This window comes from Melospiza melodia, chromosome 4 (genome assembly GCF_035770615.1).
Source record: "Melospiza melodia melodia isolate bMelMel2 chromosome 4, bMelMel2.pri, whole genome shotgun sequence".
Lineage (NCBI taxonomy): Eukaryota > Metazoa > Chordata > Aves > Passeriformes > Passerellidae > Melospiza > Melospiza melodia.
The window spans coordinates 79,395,704-79,414,557 of record NC_086197.1 but is presented as its reverse complement, the minus strand read 5'-3'; the positions used below and the strand labels follow the sequence as shown (position 1 = coordinate 79,414,557).

Sequence of the window (18,854 nt, the reverse complement as noted above, 5' to 3'; positions counted from 1 at the left end):
TTTAAACTGAAAGAAGGCAGGTTTAGGATAGATGTAAGGAAGAATTTCTTTACTCAGAGGGTGGTGAGACATAAACAGGTTGACCAAAGAGGCTGTGGATGCCACACCCCTGGAAGTGTTCAAGGCCAGTTTGGATGGGACCCTGAACTATCTGAACTAGTAAATGGCATGCCTGCCCATGGCAGGGGGTTTGGAACCCAGTTATCTTTAATGCCCTTCCCAACCCAAACCATTCTGTAATTCTATGATTCTTACTTCTTTTTAATTATTCTTTTAAATTATTCTTTTTAATTTCTGAAAATCCTTCTTTCAGCTAGTGTCCCCAAGAAAAAAGTGAAAAAGGATCTAAAAAATCAATTTATTTTGTTGCCAAAAATTGTCAATATTTCCACTAATTTTCAATTTCCACTAACATTTCAAGTCTCAAAAAGGTGAATTTCTTTCTTCCCTTCTGTTGTTTAAGAGAGTTTGCTGATTCCCAGCCTTCCAACACAGATCCAAACATTTCCACTTTTTCCTCCCCATCTGCAGTAAATATGGTAGTTTAAGCATCTCTTCATGAGATGCTGGTAAAAAATCTGTTGAGCCTGGTAAAATTGATAGAAAATTAGGTAGGTAAAATCTGTGTTGGGACAAAAAGAGCTAGGAGCCTCCTCCTGGAGAGAAGTCTTCCTACACTTGCCCTACCAGCCCAGACACATGAACGAGATCTTTCCAAGTTCTCCGGCTGGATTCCTCCTGGTGCCCCAGGCCGGGCGACACAGTTTGCAAAGACTCCTCTCTGTTGCTCTCACATTTTAAATTGCAGGCACTTCAGCCTGACCCCAAATGCAGCAGAACTGTTCTGTCAGGAGTAAAGCAATGGTCCAGAAAATGCCACACGGAAGCAGCTGCAACAACATCGGTGGTGGTGTCCCGGGAGGGAAGGACCAGTGTTTCAGCAGGAGGTGAGTCATGTGAGCTTTTCGCTTCAAAGTACTTGTTTGAGAATATTGCCCACAGATTCTGCTGCTGCATTTACTTTCTTCCTACTCCACAGTAAAATGTTCCCTAAACTCTTTGGGATTTTAATTAATGGGTTTGCCTTATGAAAGTAGAATAAATAAACTGTTACAACTGTTTGTTCCAGTAAGATATTACTTTCCAGATGGGAGGCTCTCTGCTTAGTCCATAGCTTTAAAATCTTTCCTCTGGTAGAGAGATATTATGTGTAAATTAAAGAAAGTTTTAACTTTCTTTCCTTAGCATCAGTGACTAGCAAAACCATTTAAAAATGAGACTTCACAAAGTTCCACTGCAAAAACAGCAATAGCAGCTCACTCTTCCAGTGCCCCTGCAGAGCCCATGCAGAGCACAGCTGCTGCACATCTCCAGCTGCTGCCTTCTCTACCACAGCAGATTTTTGGGTTTTCTCTTGACCAACTTCCTGGAAAGGTCCTCTCGGGTATTTTTGTCATCAATGAACATAAATTTTAAAGGAATCAGCAGAAGTAGTATCAGAAAAATTATTTGAAGCAGAGAAGGGAAAAATTTCTCAGCTGAAGAATGGCTTTATCAGAAAGGGGTATATAGTCATGCATAGCAACTGCTGAAAAAATAGATAATATGATTTCATTATACAGCAGTGTAAAACAGAAGTTTTTCTGGCAGAGTCATTGTCCCAGATTCAATAGCAGAATGCTAGTGGTTAACTTACTGTGAAGCAGACTAAAGTAAAACACATAAATTCTATGGAGAATCTTAATACGCTGAGTGCTGATCACACATTACATCTTGATATTTTGACTTATTGCCATTTTTAGCATTGACTGCTGTAAAACTATAATTTTCTCACAAAAGAAATTAAATAACCCTATTATATATAGCTGTTTGCTCTCAAAATATCTGCCAAATGAGGATAAGGAAATATTGCTTTTCATTTCAAGTTGAATAAGTGAATTTTAAAAAGTTAAGATAATGGATGAGAATTTTCTGAATGTGGATCGAATATATCAGTATTATTTGGTCTAGTAATGAGTAAGGGCAGAATTAAGTGCATTTCATAACTTGTGTGTGTATCTGTGTCTGTGTGTATCCATGAACACAGATCCTCTGTTGCAATTTTGAGAAATAAGTGGAATTCCTTCCTGCTTTAAAATTAGTGATGTCTGTGACACATTTATTTTCTAAGTACAGTATTACTCAAGGGTAATGTTTTGCCTTTGCTAAATGTGTGTGCACTTGCTTGCAATGCAATCCCTGCCATTAGTAGTGGCTGGAGGCTCCATCTGTAGGAGCAGTGTGCCTGGACACCACTCTTCACTTAAACCACTTCCTAGGAAACACTCCAATGGCAGCAGAGGGGCTTTGATGATTTCTTTTCCCTTAAGGAGCTCAGAATTACTGGTTTTTCACTTGCTTTTAGTTATATTAAAAAAAAAGTTATGGAAGATCCAAGCAGTATTATCAGGAATAGCAACATCCATCTATCTCAAAGCACAGGGTGTTACATGCCTTGCTCACATAATGATAGAATCATATACACAGGGAATCATGGAATCAAGGAATCATGGAATGGCTTGGGTTGAAAGGGATCTTGCAGATCATCTACTTCCCCTCTGCCATGGGCAGGGACACCTTCCACTAGAGGAGGTTGCTCAGAGCCCCATTGAGCCTGGCCACGAACATTGCAGGGATGGGTCATCCAAAATTTCTATGGGAAAATTATTCCAGTGTCTCACCATCCTCTACATAAGAATTTATTCTCCATATCTAATCTAAACCTCCCCTCTTTCAGCTTTAAGCCATTCTCCCCTGTGCTATCCCCACATGCCCTTGCAGAAAGTCCCTCTCCAGCTCTCTTGCAGGATCCATTTAGGGACTGACAGTCTACTCTAGGTCTCACTGAAGCCTTCTCTGCTCGAGGATGAACAGCTCCAACTCTCTCAGCCTGTCTTCATCGGAGAGGAGCTCCTGTCCTTGAGACATTTGATCATCTTTGTGTCCCTCCTCTGAGCTGTTCCAACAGACCCATGTCCTTGATGTGTTGAGGGCCCCAGGGCTGGATGCAGTATTGCAGGTGAAGGATCTGTAGCACCAGACCAGGTCTAACATATTTTTGCATTTAAAGCTCACAGAAAGTTTCCTGCATTATTTTGGTTTCCTAGCACTCTTAATTAATCTGAAATGCTTCTCCTGACACCATCCTTAGCTGGCTGGTTGGCTGAGAGTGGTCCTGGCACAGGAAAGATGCAGCTGAGATAAGCAGACTGGGAGGGTTTGGAGAAAGCCTTTGCAAAGATGACTGAGCTCTGGCAGCAGGCTGCCTCTCCAGGCTGCTTGCCCAGTTTTCCAGGGTGCTACAGGGGCAGCTAGGGACTAAAAGCACATTCAGGTTTTGCTTCAACTCCCTTTATCAGCATGGGCAAAAATATGGCACTGAGTGAGTAAAGGAGTACAGCACTCCAACTGAAGCTCTCATTTCTATGGGGTGCACTACAAATCATGAGTAATCCTTGCACTGTGAATTCCTTGTGAATTAATAAAAAGCCTTCCTTTGCTATCCAAGCTTCATGTCAGTGTGGGGCTTCAAGACCATTAGTTGCAAAATGAATTGCAAGTAAATGGAAGGTTTCATTGTGCTTCATTTTCTTGCAAAACCCACAAGAAACCTTACCCAGTTTCATTAATGAACTGGAAGATAAAAGAAAAATTAGGAGGCTTTAACTTAGTTTTAATAACAAAAATCACTCAGTCATTTGAGCCAATTCTACTGATATGCTCTGCAAGAATCAGCATGTGTCACTGCATGGAGCAAAAAGATGGAGCAGATTTTCCAGTTTCCTTCTCAATACTGAGAAAGCATGAAAAATATTGGTGCCAGACTGCAGATGGTGTGAAGCCTTATGTGTTGGTTTTGTGTGCATTTCCATATAGCACACTGCATGTATCAAGCACAACGAAGCAGCCAAGGGAATGCTACTATGTATCTTAAGTTTCCATCTTTAAACCTGCATTTCTGAAAAATTATACCACAAAGAGAGGCAGAACATACAACAGATGCTCTTGAATACTGTATTATATTTTCATCAAATCACCCAAATTGTGGATTATAGGCAAATGTGTTTACTAAATTAAGGAATTTCTTCTAATCTGGGAAATATAATAGATAATTTGCTGGTTTACTCTCCCTTTATTTCAATACTTCTTTCCTCTTAAGCAGGAAATGGGAACTCAAGTGGGCTGCAGCCAGTGTTTTCAGCATACCCTGGTGACTGTGCAGTTCCACCTGAGCTGGGGGCACTGCTGTGGCCGTGGTGCCATGCACGGCTGATGTGGCCAGACACATGCCACCCCTCTAAAGCCCCACACTGTTCAGCACCACTTTCCACAATCCCCTTTACAGGTCTTCAAGGTGTTTTCCAACCCAAATAATTCTTTGATTCTGCAAATATGAATTGCTGTTGGAATTCTGTCACTGCTACTTAAGGGAAAAGGAAAGAGAATAAAGCAAGACTATGTGAGGGAACATTTTACCAGCTTATAAAGGATGAGCTATCTGACAACTATTTTATAGGCTGCCTAAACTCTCCTAGTTTACTGTTCCTGAGTTTCAATCAGTTTGAAGTGTTTGCACAGTGCTGATCAGATTGAGCTATTAGGCTTGGATCCCAGTCTGGAATATTTTAAGAAGAAGATACTGGTGGACTTTTACAATCCTATCTCTTGGAATGCCTTCAACAAGAGAATGATTCTGTTCTACATTTTTTACATTTAGATCATATCTGGTGTTGGAAAGAGCCAATTTTAAAGAACCACTTGGTTTGCACACATGACATTTCATCAGTCATATCCCTCACTCTCACAGTTTGCCTTCTAAAGGCTCTTTGCATATCTATCTCCCATGGGTCTCTCACATTCCCAAACAGACCCTCAAAAAGGGAAGAGGAAGAAGAGCATCCAAGAACAAGCAATGCTAAAGGTCACTGCTTTTCCAGGCCTTGATTCAGAAAATTGTAATTTAGAAATATTTCAGATTCTCCCATTTGAACTTTCTGAAGGAAACTTCAAGGAATAAGATTTGGCACTGATAGGAACATCAGGCTGGCGGGCTGACATATGGACTTCCCACCCAGTTTCTCATCAGCCTTCTCAGATGTCATGGGACCTGGTGGCAAGGGGCTCAGTGAAACAGCTGCTGAGGGGCTGGGCTGGGCTGCTAACAATTCTCTGCTTAGTGACAGAGAAGATGAGAATTTATGATTCCTTATTCTCAGGAGATATCATTTATATCTTGGGAAGATCTGGAAGAGTGGACCAGATATGATCTTTGTGAAAAGTAATTTTTTTATATGGTGATGCCCTCAGATGGCTGGCAACTGAGAATTTCTCCTCTGACTGTCACCACAAGGCCAATGGCCAACCAGTTTAGGATTTTGGTCAAGGGAATGAGGAGGTCCTCTCTTTTACCAGGTCATCTTGGCTTTGTTTTCAGGCCACACTGCTACAGCAGTTCACTGAGAGCAACAGTAACTGTATGGAATAAATATGGTTAGTCCATAGTCCAGATTCTCTAACAACCACATGGCCACAGGACTTGTCTGACTCTCATTAACAACATGTTACACTTACCTTGACTGATGCAGCCTTTCTGGAAAAGGCACAATGTTCTTACAGATCTTTCACTGTGAATGAATGAATATCATCAGGGACTTGGAGAGGGGAACTACTTTTGCACAGATACTTGCAGTTGCATTCACATGAAACAGCCTTGTCTATAAAATTATAAGCCCCTAGACTGAAAATGAAGAATATGGTACTGTGAAGTCTGCCAAGCGCCCTTTCAGTTTCTTTCTTCTTTGTTTTGGTTGAATGTTATTTTTGTGTACCCAGATACGTTGGAGAATGTACTCTGAATTCTGTACTCTGAATGTACTCTGAATGTACTCTGAATTCTCTTGAGGCCTTTGCTCTGTGAGCAGTATGATGGTTTGGGATCTGAAGTGAGCTAAAAGAACACATTTGGTTTTCTTCTCATCATTACTAATCACTCATCAATCAGTCATCACTAATGGAAAGAAACTCATTTAGGATGCTAGACCTGGAATCTCAAAACTTGCAGTTTTGGCTGGCCTTGGTACTTCTGTTCAGACCTGTGGGACTGCTGTGTTTATAAGTCTACAAACACTCCAACATCAGCCCCTTCCTCCTGCTGTACAGTGTGTGCTCCCAGTGTCTCCCCAGTCACTGAGGGTTTGCTGTCACAGAATTTCTAACAAACACGAGGAGGACATGAATGCAGCAGCTTTGCCTCTGAAACACTGGCAGAAGCGGGCAAACAGGGGCTGGGCTCCCCTTGTGCCGTGCCTGTGGCAGCCAGGCAGACCCAGGCGGGTGGGGAAGGAGCCATTCCCAGGGGACTCAGGAGGGACAGAGACACCCGAGCCCCTCCTGTGGATTATTGGAGGTGAATATCAGGGCAAGCAACATGATCAAGGCCTGAGGTCCTGCTTCTTGTGGCAGAAGCAGAATATTGGCATCAGCTGAGGGTGCAGAGCAGGACAGTGGGCAAGTGCCCAGAGCTAAAGCGAGGAGGAAGCTTCTCCCAGTGCTGCTGCATCTGCTGCAGGTCGATGGAAGCCCTGTTGTTCTTCAGTGAGGGACTGCAGCTGAAGTGTGCAGAGTCTTGTTATAAAAGCTCTCTGGAAGGTGTAGGGATTTACCCTGGTATAAAGCTGAGCAGTTGAATTTTTATGGCTAAAATGGGACTGATTTGCAGCTGCAAGTTTTTAATGCAAGGCCAAATAATGTCCACCTTAGAAATCCTGGAGCTGCAGTGTGTGGCAGGTTTTATAGCCTGTGAGATATGGAAATTAATTACAAACAGGATTTGCAATTCTTTTGGGGTGGGGAGGCAGTCTTGTGTCAACATTTTGACTTGCAAATATTCTAAAATATCTCACACCACAAAAGAACAAAATCTGATTTTTCCAGGCATATAATGACTTGTACTGATTAAAGAACACTGCTCATATCTGGGTCCAATAAAAGTAAGTGAACAAAGCAAATAGACATGCAAATAAAAAAAGAGATCTGATATGGCATGGTGTAAAGTTTAATCCAAATAAGGCTATGAATGGGTTCTCCAGCGCTTCATTGACAATAAAAAATGTATTTAAGGCAGTAAATGTACAACAGCTGGCAAATATCATGTGCCAAGTCTTATTTTAGATTAGTAAGAGAAAACTGAGACTTATTAAACTTCTGCAGTGATTCCCAGGATAGCCAGTTGGATTTTTAGAACTTCTTTCTGGTGCTACTAAATTAGTACCCTACTTTAGGGAACCGGTGGCCTTGAAAATGGAAGAATACACAGAAATTTTTGGATTGATGAAAACAAAGCAAAAATAAACCTGGGAAAGGCAAATAGCCCATCCCAGCCTCAGTTCACTTGAAATGACTGAGCAGCAGGCAGGAAGGCACTTCATTATATAGCTCATCATCCTTGCACAGACAGGAGAGTGTGACAGTCAGTTTAATAGCCTCTGAAATGATTTAATAAAATTTCTGCTTTTAAGTGCTGTTTTTCATCTGCTTGCAATGGCATGCATTTTAGAAAAATTATAGGTTTTTAAATCTATGTAAATGCTGTAGTACATATTTTTAGTTTTAATTAAAAAAGCAGATTAAAATAAACCATGCTGAGATAACAAAAAAATTTCTTTTTGTTTGTTTGTCTTTTTCACTAATAGAAATATTAAAACAATTCAAGTTACAACTGTACCCTTAGTCACTACCAGTTAAAGGGAAATTATTTTTTTAAAAGTTAATTTATTTTTTTGCTGAGATGAGCAGTATAGCTCAGCCTGCAAAGTGACCAAAGGGATGGACCACAGGGTCACAGAGTCACAGAATATTCTGAGTTGAGAGAGACCCACAAGGATCACTGAGTCCAGCTCCTGACCTTGCACAGGACAGTCCCAAGAGTCACACTACAAGCCTGATGATGATATGATGATAATGCCAAGTGTGCCAAGCAATGGAGAAGTCCCTGTGAGATTTGTGATCAGGTTTGGTTGTGTGCAACCTCACTGAAGTCCAAATGAAGGTGCTGCATGTAGAGGTAAGGAAGTTCCTGGTTTTTCCATGCAATAATTGTCATGTGTCCTGCGGCTGAGGGAAGCTCATTAGTGAAATCTCCAGGTTCAGAGCAGACTGTGTGCTCACTCAGGTCGGTGATGAGCTCACTTTTGCTCGAGATGATGTGCAGAGGTGGTGGCCCAGGAGCTCCCTGGGTCCCCTTGGTGGCTGGTACTGCCTGGGACACTTTCCTGTTCCATGCCTGGATTCTGCTCTCAGGTCTGACCTTCCTCTGGAGGGGTTTCTCATCTTTCTTCTGGTTTTTGTACGGGTTCATCCCTCTAAAATTTATGCAACCGTGCTTTAATTTTGCAATGAGTAAACAGCAATGCTGGAAAATTTTCCTGGAGCAACACTGACCTTGAAATTCTCCATCTCTTAACCTGGCAGAGCTGGGTTTTACCCACCTCCTTTCCGCATGAATATGCCTTGCAATTCAAAGGGTTTTTAAACAGCAATATATCATTATAAAGTCTGGGTATGTTTGGTTTTCTTTCCAATCTGAATGCACAGATATGTGCACAATAGTGAATTGAGGCCCTAAGGTATTTTAAAATTGCTTGTAGCTTGTGTTTTCAGATATAAATACAAACACATGACATGAACATTATTTTATTTTATTTTTGTTATTTATTTCTTTTTTTTTTTTTCAGCTTTACAAAGCAATAAACTCCTAACTGTAGAAATGTGGGCAGGAAATATAAAAATAAGATTCAATCTGAAGAGTAGGTTGATACATCAGATGAAAAAATAATTCAAAACATATATATTCAAGAAGAAAAATAAAAGATAATTGAAAAGCAGTAATATAGAAGAGACCTAAGGGTAGCATCAGACAGGAAATTACAAAGCCATTTCCAATGCAATGTAATCATTACTTACATGAAATAATAATAATAATATTTTATCTATCTGACTGCAGATCTCAAAATGATTCATGGGTTGCAATCATTTTTTCCCATCACTGTGAAATGTTTGTCTTCTGGGTGCTTTTTCTTATGTTTCATATTTTTGCGCCCCTTAAAATGCATGTGATCATTTCTAATTATATTTTTCTGCTCGTGTTTCTGCTGCAGGATGGTGGGAGCCACGGCAGGACTGCCAGTGCTGCTGGAGGGGTGACAGCAGTGACTGAGATTTGTTGAAGCCGTGTTGGTGTGTTTGGAGGAGCTGCTGGTGGTTATCACCCTTCCAGGGACTTCCCAGTTTCCTTTTAAAGCTGCCTCAGCTTTGCAGGGAGCATTCATCTGGAGCTTTCCCTGAAGCTCAGTGTCCTGTTCCTGCACACAGCTGCTCAGGGAGCCCTGAGGGACAGGGGGTTTCCATTGGTAGGGATTTTCAAGCAAATACTGGGCTGGCTTGGAGAGAAAATGGCTTGTGCCAGAACATTGTGGGTTTACACTGACAAACGCACAAGCTTTGAGCAATTTTATAGCACCAGGGTGATCCATGAATAGAACTTATTAATTAAAATCTTAACAAAGGACCCATTATTATTATGTATTAAAAAAAAAAACCCACAAACCCTCCAATTTGTCCTTTTTGGGGGTGATGAACTCTTGCTGGGTGTGCCTATACTTAATTTAATAATTATAAAGCCCTGTTTGCCTATGTGGATATCTAAATCAACCATTCAGAAAAGAGCACCAGGGTTAGAGGAATAGTTACTACAGCTATTCTCTGCTACTTCCTGGGATTTCTGTTAAGGTATAATAACATTTTTAAATGCCTTCATTTTCTACAGCCATTCATTTTATCCATAATATTAAATATTTTATTTATTTTATTTATTTTTTATATATATTAAATATTATATTTAATTTTATTATATATATTAAATAATATCGTCTTATCCTTCTCATCAGCATGCTATGATTTTATCAACTGGCCTGATTTAGCTCAAACGTATGAAAATGTATTGTAGAGCCCACACAGAAATAAAACCTATTCACTTTCTCATGTGATTTTTTTTTTTCTAGGATTCTTTATAGGCAGAGAAGAACAAGACAGAAAATATGACTCTTGTGGAAACACCCAATGTTCAAAGACAACAGCTGCATGCACACTGCTGCAATGTACAGTAGGAGTTAGATTTGACACTGTCAAATGGTTTATTCTGAGGAAAATGATTGTTCTGTGTATCCATAAAAAATGTAAGGAGAAAGATTTCCAAATACATTTCTGAGTATCTCATCATTCCTCCGCTGGCGTGTCCCTCTGTGTGCACCTACGCGCTGCTTCCCGTTTATGTGATGGGGATTTTCCAGAGGGAGGAATTCACCACTGAAGTATTTGGATCCTGCAACTGCAGGTACAGCTTTGGATTGAGAAGCTGGAGCAAGCCCAGATGCTTCCAGCTGTCGTCGATTCCTGCTCTCTGAATCGCTTTGGATGGCTACTGCAGCTCCTGCAGTTAACACATCGCCCTCCTTGGTGTTTAGCAAAGGAAAAGGGCACAGACACTCCTCTGCTGGGCTTGCTTTGGAAGATACAAAGGGTAGGAAAAGTTATGTCTTGCATGTTTAAATAATAAGGCCTATAAAGCTTTTTGTGGCCTTATATAGAAAAAAAAGTGTTTTCTGGAGTGCTGGAAGTGCACAAAATAGCTATGGAGACAGACTGGACTCTGAAATGGGTGGCCTTTTCTTCTGGAGGTCTTCCAGTGATCTGTCTACTTCCTTTCTAATCCCCTGTAAACTTGTAGCTGCAGTAGCATTTTCATAGCTCAGGAAGGCATTTTCCTGTTCATCCCCTCCATCACTGGTGACTGTAGAACAATTATCAAATCTCCACCAGTATTCTCTGTTCTCAAGCTGAATTGTACTTGTCTGTTTAACTGTCTTTATTCCTGATACAGGCTAGGATCATACACGTAGCATTTCTTTGCTTGTTTTCCATTCTCCTATACATTTTGAAGACTGGAAAATCAGATGTGTCCACAAGGTTTTGTACCTTGTGTCCAAGTGTTCAAGGTTTTACGCCTGGGACACACAGAGCACTATGCTCACCTGAGTACCCGTGCTCTGCTCAGGGGGCTCACCCTGTGCTGCTGCTCATGGAGCAATCTGGCAGGTGCAGAAAGGTGTTTAACCCACCTTCTTCTCACAGTGCCCCTACGTGTCAGGGTCACTGGTGCAGATCCTGCTCCATGTTAAGCTCCACACTACAACCTAAAAAAAGAGAAGCATCCCTCACATAAAGAAAGAAGCATCATGAGGGAAAACACTGTGTCTTTGAGAAAATTATTTGAAACCTGAGTTTGTGTGGTCAGATAATTTCTAAATTTTCTAAACAAACCACTAAACCACTCACTTCTAACTTCCCTGTGGAAAATAAGTACTAGAACAAATTGAATTAAGAAAGTGAACTTGACAGTGTCATATTTTATGTCTTTATGTTTTCATGTGTGCATTTTTCTGTTGACCACAAACTATTCAGTAATTAATCACTCATTGTGACCTTAGTTGTCTTTTCCTGTAAGTTAACCTCTTTCAAGAAAGAGGCACATTGGGCCTGCCTATTTGTTTTATTTTGGTGTTGGTGGTGTTTTTTGTTGTAGTTTTTGTTTGCTTGTTTGTTTTTTAAATCTGTAGTGCAATTTACAGTGTGATGGTACATTTTTAACATCATATCTGTCCGTGTTAGGAGCCTGCCATTTCCCAAATGGAGGAAATAGAGGCCTGTAGTGAAAGCTGTTAACTGTCTTTCCATATAAAAATCAAATGCAGTTAACCACAGCAGGGAATCCAAGGCTGTGTGGATGTTAACATGCTTAAACAATTTTCTGTCATCCAGAGCTACTTACCATGTCTTTCCTCCTATGGCTGCCCATGAAAACTGGATCCAGCTTACATGTCTTCCCATAATTCCTGCAATTTAGATATATTTATTATATGTTTTATTATCTCAACTTTTATGGCCAGCAACAATCCAGACAAAATTATTCATTCAAACACCAGATCCTGTGATAAAATGTTGGATCCTACTGAAGACTGTGTCCCTTGAGGCTATAAGGTTTCCCAAGATTGCAAAACAGAGGTGCTGTCTCTTCTCCAGTTCCCTTGTGACTTTGGATGTACTCATAAGAATTCCCAACCCTTTTTTACTCATTTTCCTATAGAACAAAAAACTAAGATTAATATATTTAAGGGGGCTGTAAGTGACATTTTGATGGTAGAAAAGCTTTTACCTTTTTATTAGTCCAGCAGGCCTTGCCTCTTCTCTTATCAAAACTGTAAATAGAAGCAAAATGCCAGTGTTAATAACACCTGTCTTTATTAAACTCAGCTTGAAATGGCATGGTTTCCTGTTAATGTTATATAAACACCTGAGTTAATGGAATACCAGCAAGCAGTGCACAGTGAAACACTTGGAAGCTTGGAGCAGTTTCAGGGAAGTTCTAATATGGACCCGAGATGTGGAAGATGAAAAGCAGATTTTGAATTCTCCTGTTCAGCTGCCTGAACTCTGCCTAAACTCTGGATGCCCAAACACCACTGACTGCTGATATTTTTACTCCAAGGTTCCCCAGGGGCTTTCTGTGCAAATGCAAAACATCTTGGCATCTGTCTCAGGACTGAGTAATTAGTAATTACGTATAGAGAAATAGCTAATGGTATTTCTCTGCTGAGTACTCCCAGGGGCCATCTTTACAGCCAGTCCATGTTATGTGAGATGGGAGAAGGCAGGAGTGCATTTTACCTTTCTTCTTTAAACTGTGTTACTGCACAGAGGGGTGGGGGTAAGGAAGCACTAAGGATCTGTGCAACACAGTGTGTGAGAAGCCATAAGGACCAGAAATGAGGTTTTCCCTATTTCCTGCGCTCTGGATGAGTCATCTTGCTGACAGCTCATTTCCCTCTTTCCTCCTTTCTTTTCCCATGCCTGTCTCTGCTCCGTCCTGCTGCACTACAGCTCTCCTTCTCACATAATTATTTATTACTGCTCTTTCATTATCAGCTCTCTATCATCAGCTCACTGCTTCCACCCTGCCGTCAGATCCAAGCATTTGAGCAGTGGGATTGTAACACGCACACAGCTTTCACATCCAGACCTATGAGGGCAGTTCCTTGCGGCTACACTTGCACTGAGCACCTTGAAAGGGTAAAGAGCCAAAGAAGAATCTGCAGAGTAAGTCCCAGTAAAACTCCATGGACTCATGGGAAATGGAATTTGTAACACAGTGTACTAGTGATTTTCTAAGGGATTTCAAAAAGTACATCCTACCTCTTACCTTTCTGCTAAATTCAAGTCCCTCCTTCCTACTAAGCAAGCAGAAGAATTTCTCAATACAAATACCTTTAAAAATTCTTTAACATAGGGAGAGCATGTATTTTCCCTTGACCTGATCCTGGACAACAGCCACAGCTGGGATTATGAAGATTGCATGTGGAAAATTAAAAAGGGATCAAATTCCCTATTGACTTTAAAGTGCACAGTAACTACATCTGCTGAAGCTATTGGCAAAACTGGCCTCTCATATCTTCCTTAAAAGCATTTCAAAATGATAACACTTTTTAATATAATTCTCAGTATGGTTAATGAAAATGACTTCTTGAATCTCGTTGATTTAAGAAGTGCTTGTCACATAGCACTGACTGTTATCAGTTTTTTGTAATGGTGTGTAGCAACCTCAACAAAGCACTTTAGCACAAAATATGTTCCAGACTCTCCCTATTGCTCACTTCTGAGTTTCAATCCCTTGAATCATCTCACACGGTATCAGGATGCATTTTTTGCTATCTTCATGACTTTGCCTGCTGCTTTAACAGTACAGTAAAGTACAGTGCAAGCTGTATGGAATTCAGGAATAGGTGGTAGGACAAGATGACCCATCAGAGGTTTGTGCTGAGATTAGAAAACCTGAGATTGTGCAATGAATTTCTGTACAAAACTGTAAATACACAATTATAATTCAGCTGAAAAAGCTGAAGTTTTAAAAAAGTAGTTAAAAGGACATCTTAAAATCTTATGTGTATTTTTAATTAGTAACACAAAAAAAATCAGCAAAGAATAGTTGATTATGAGAGAGGCTAAGATGAACAGGGAGTGTATTGCTGTTCTCTCAGGCAGTGTGAAGGTCTTTGATGAATAGGTTTTGTTCCTTGCATGCCTCACTCAGCTGCTTTCCTGTTCTGGCATAAGTTAGCAGAAGTGGAGCTGCGTGCTTTGCTTCCTTTCCAAACATCTGCCCTCGAGGATGTTTGTGTTTGTGCCTGCCCCAGGAACGCGGGAGCTCCCAGCGCCGTCCTGTCCCCAATCCGAGCTGCTGTGGAGCAGCCATCTCCTCCCTGCCTTCCCCTCCTGCTCTCAGCTTTGGAGACCTGACAGCCCCAGTGGTGGCCCTGGCTGGGAGCATCTCAGGGCTGTGTTTTCCTCTGGCCAGGCAGCAGGATCTGGCTTTGACTCAGACGGGAGGAGGCTGAATGGCAGAGCCTGTCCCTGCATGGCATGGAGGTGCTGGCCCTGGCACAGTCAGCACAGCAGAGGTGTGCTGGCACTTGCATGAGATGTTTCTGGCTCCTGGTGAGGGCTTGCACCAGCACGGCCTGTGAAGCAAAGTGTCCCAGCCCTGCAGGGAGTCACAGAATAAATTCATTCCTCCGGGGCAGTGGCACAGCCTGGCCCAGTGTGCCAGCCCTGTGCTGTACCAGGGAGCCAAAAGACATTTTGCAATATCTGCTCTCAGTCCCAAACATGGCAACAATCTTGGATACTGCAACCCAACAGCACTCAGCAAGCTGCATCCTTGTCTGGCCAAGTCTTTCCCTAAACAAGCTGGCTTTATGAAAATATTTGGGTGAACTTCTGCTATGGAGTTCGGCTTCGATGGTGTCAGCTTTGTTTAAATGCAAGAATGTTATAAAGAGAGCATTGAAGAGCAATGCAGGGCAGAGCTCTGGTGGCCAGGGGGTGTGAGGTGTGTACCAGGGACACTGATGGGAGGGAAACAGTGGTGCTGCTGCTCTCTGCCTGTCCCCCCTCAACTGCCGATACTTTGCTGGGTTTCCTTTCTGTTTGTTTTTCTGCTTCCCCTCCAAACTTTTTGCATCATCCGGGCTGCTTTCCTGAGCTGAGGCTCAGCACCTCGTTTGCTCTCTGGAGTCTCGCTGTGCCCTGGTGCACAGGCACTGAGCTGTGTTGCCATGGGAAGGGGCTGTTTGTTACCTGCTGCACCAGGCTCCCAAGCTGGGGCGGACAGGTCCCGGTTAAGTCAACACGCTGCTGGAAAAGTGCATGAACTTTTGTGATATACACACTGGAGGGAAAAAAAAAAAAAGAAGGCGGATTTTGGCAGCTTTGAATGCACTTGAACTGGGCAGTGCCCATACCACAGCTCTGACTAACCCACTTGGCATGGCTAGGATCCCCAGGGCTGGGTTCTCCTTGGAGGTAAGGCACAGCACTCTTGAAACAAAAGTACCTTGGAGGTACTGGAGAGGGTGGTTCCAAATGGCAAAGGGCAAGCACCTGAGCACAGCCTTTGTTCACCCCGTGGTTTTCAGGGTGTTGAGGAAAGCCCAGGTGGAGCCTGGCAATGCTCTCTGCCTCAGCCACTGCAGCTGAGGGGGGAGCACGGGAGGAGAGAGATGTTGGGTGCAAAAGCTCTGATCACGCTGAAATTTTACCATGGAAATTGACTTTGTGCAACTAATAAGAACAGGAAATACTTCTTGTTTTCTCTCAGGAGGGGAACATTAAGTAATGGCTTTATCTTAATTTGTCAGGCTTTGCCCTAGGGACCAAAATTAAATGGCTGGAAGCCAGCGGAGATTTGAGAACTGAAGCATTAACACTCCGATAAATAAGAAAGAATTCATTTTAATTAGTTTTCCAGCTGAAAAATAATGAAGCTCTACATGCCAAAAAGCTGTAATGGAGTAATGGAAAGGCCTGTGCTTATACAATGGAGCCTGATTGCAATCTCAGGGCTCCATTTGTATTCATTTGTAGCCTGAAACAAAGGAAGGTGTTTGGATTCTCTCTCTTTATATAAAGCCTCTGCTCCGGCACTCTGGGCTGGTCTTCAACCAGGCTTCCCACAGTCCTACTGCCAAATCTACAAAATTTTCCTGGCTGACATTCAGGAAAGTACTGCTCGGGCTGTAGGATGGAAAGTTAAAAGACTTTGCCTGGTTACTCCGAAACACACAAACAGTGCTTGACGTATGGCGCTGATTCATCCTGCACAGGCTGTCCCTGCTCCGTCCCAGGGGATACAGCATTGTAAAGCTGTATCTCCCTCACTGGTGTCAGAATCTAGTGAGAGGAATCATCCTAAACACTTGTAGGGGTGCTTTCCCTTGGAGGATTAGCAGCATTTAGCTGGACTGCAGCACTCCTCAGATCCAGGGTGGGATTAGCCTGGGATAAACAGCCCAGATGCATTTATAAAAAGCAGGGCTATGGTCAAAAATACCATTAGTTACTGTGACTAAGAGGCTGTCCTGACTGTTGGAGGAGTGATAGACAATTCAGTGCTCAGAGGTCCTATTTCCCATTGCAGAGGGTTAGTAGAGCTTGAGTCACAAGCTCATGTTTATTTACTGAACTGCTATCCAATTAGTAACAACAACAATCTCTGCTCAGAGGAGCAAATAGAAAAGGAATAGGAAATGTCTCACTGCCCTGAACAGTCTAAGAGATATGCACCTTGTTTGTAAAATCACAATGTCTCTGTGACGACAGCGGTCAGCTGGGCAAACACATGCCTGCCTTTGCCCAGGGATCCCCTCTCAGGGAGCAGGGCTTGGAGGCTGATTCTGTGCCTGCCCAGCTGTGCTGGTGTCCAGCAGGAGCAGGGACAGCATGCCTACAGCCGCCTGCTTCTGGAGGATTTGTCTGGAAGGGTGGCATGTGCTGTTGCATGTCCCCCAGGATGCAGCCACCTCCCCAGAGGAAGCAGAGTGCCCTGTGCTCTTTGCAGCACTCCTCCCAGCAGGACAGCCTTGGTTCCTGCATATGCCTCAGCATTTCTGTTTGCTTCTCCATAAATGGCCTGGATTTATAAAGACAAGAATTTATCCTTTGCTCATCGTTGCTTCAATGTATCTCCTGCCCACAGAGCTATGTTTTTCACACTCAAAAAGTGCTTGTGTAGTCTATAGTCAAGATGACACCGAGGAGAAGAACCCAATGCAAAATCAGATATTGCTCTTAACCAGGACTGCATGAGAAAGCACAATGTAAGGTATTATCTATACTTGGAGTTAGAAAAATGTGAGTTAAGCAGAAAAAAGCAGCAGGCTGGCTTGAAACTGAAGCAGTGCTGGTTTGTTGTTTTGTTTTGGATTTTTTTTTTTCAGCTGGCATTTTCAGGCTTTGGGTCAAGTTGTCAGACCTCTCTGGTCCTAAACCTCCTCTTAAAATTTAATTTAGTGTCTTATGGACAAACTATGTAGTTCTGGAAGCTAGGACTCTCCAGATAAATGTAAAAAAAAAAAAAAAAAAAAAAAAAAAAAAAAAAAAAAGCTGACATTGAAGCACTGATGTCAGGAGCAATCAACCATTTTCAGTTTGTCAGGAGTCAGTTTGGATTGATTTTCCCAACTGCAAGCTATGATGGAGAACAAATAGGACTTGTATACTGCCATCCCATGGCAAGGGAATAGAATCCTTTCTATATGAAGCTGCCATGTGCAGAAATGAAGCAGCAAGAGATAATCACCACTTACTACAATGAGCAAAAGTCAGTCAATAAAGAAGAAACCCTATGAAAGTTAGGAAAATAGAAAAAATTATTTATCATAAAATCATGGAACAGTTTGAGTTGGAAGGGACCTTAAGCACCATCTAGTTCCAACCCACCTTGCCCAGGGATGCCACTCACTGGGCAAGAGGTTCAAAGTCCCATCCAGCCTAGCCTTGAACTCTTCCTGGAGCGGGGAATCCACAACTTCTCTTGGAAACCTGTTCCAGTGCCTAACCACCCTCATGGTAAAGAATTTATTCCTAATATGGAATCTAAACCTCCCCTCTTTCAGTCCAAAGCCATTCCCTCTGTCCAATCACTACATGCCCTTGTGAAAAGTCCCTCTCCATTGCTCCTGAAGGCTCTCTTTACACACTGGAAAGTGCTCTAAGTTCTCTCTGGAGCTTTCTTTTCCTCAGGCTAAACAGTCCCAACCCTCTGCCCTCTTTTCATTTTCCAGCCCTCTGATTATCTTTGTGGCCTCCTCTGGACTTGCTCTGACAGGTCCATGTCATTTTTAAGTTGGGGGTCCCAAAGCTGGATACACCATTCCAGGTGGGTTCTCACCAGGGTGGAGCAGTGGGACAGAATCCCAGAATCCCCAACCTTGCTTCTGGTGCAGACCAGGGCATGGCTGGCATTCTGAACTGCTGCACGTTGCTGGGGCGTGCTGAGCTGCTCATCCATCAACCCCCCCAAGTCCTTCTCCTCAGGGCTGCTCCCAACTCCTTCTCTGCTCAGCCTGTACTTGTGCTTGGGATTGCACCAACCCAGCTGCAACACCTTACACTTGGCCTTGTTGATCTTCATGGTCTTCACAAGGGAGCACCTCTGAAGCCTATCCAGGTCTCCCTGCACAGCATCCTTTCCCTCCAGCGTGTCGGTAACACCACACAGCTTGGTGTCATCAGCAAATTCACTGAACAGGCCCTCAATCCCACTGTCATGTCACCAACCAGGTGTTGAACAGTGCTGTATTACCAACCCAAGGGACATAAACACAAAGCAAATAAACAACTGTATTCATAAAGTCAAAAAAGGATGA

General features: G+C 42.5%; 1 long non-coding RNA gene across 1 annotated transcript; it reads left to right on the top strand.

The window, feature by feature from the left end:
• The first annotated feature begins 710 nt into the window (after positions 1-710).
• Positions 711-12,337, top strand: LOC134418097 (uncharacterized). Its single transcript, XR_010027693.1, has 3 exons — positions 711-947; positions 9,195-9,446; positions 10,098-12,337. It is a non-coding gene; the product is annotated as an uncharacterized LOC134418097 (long non-coding RNA).
• The last annotated feature ends 6,517 nt before the right edge of the window (positions 12,338-18,854 follow it).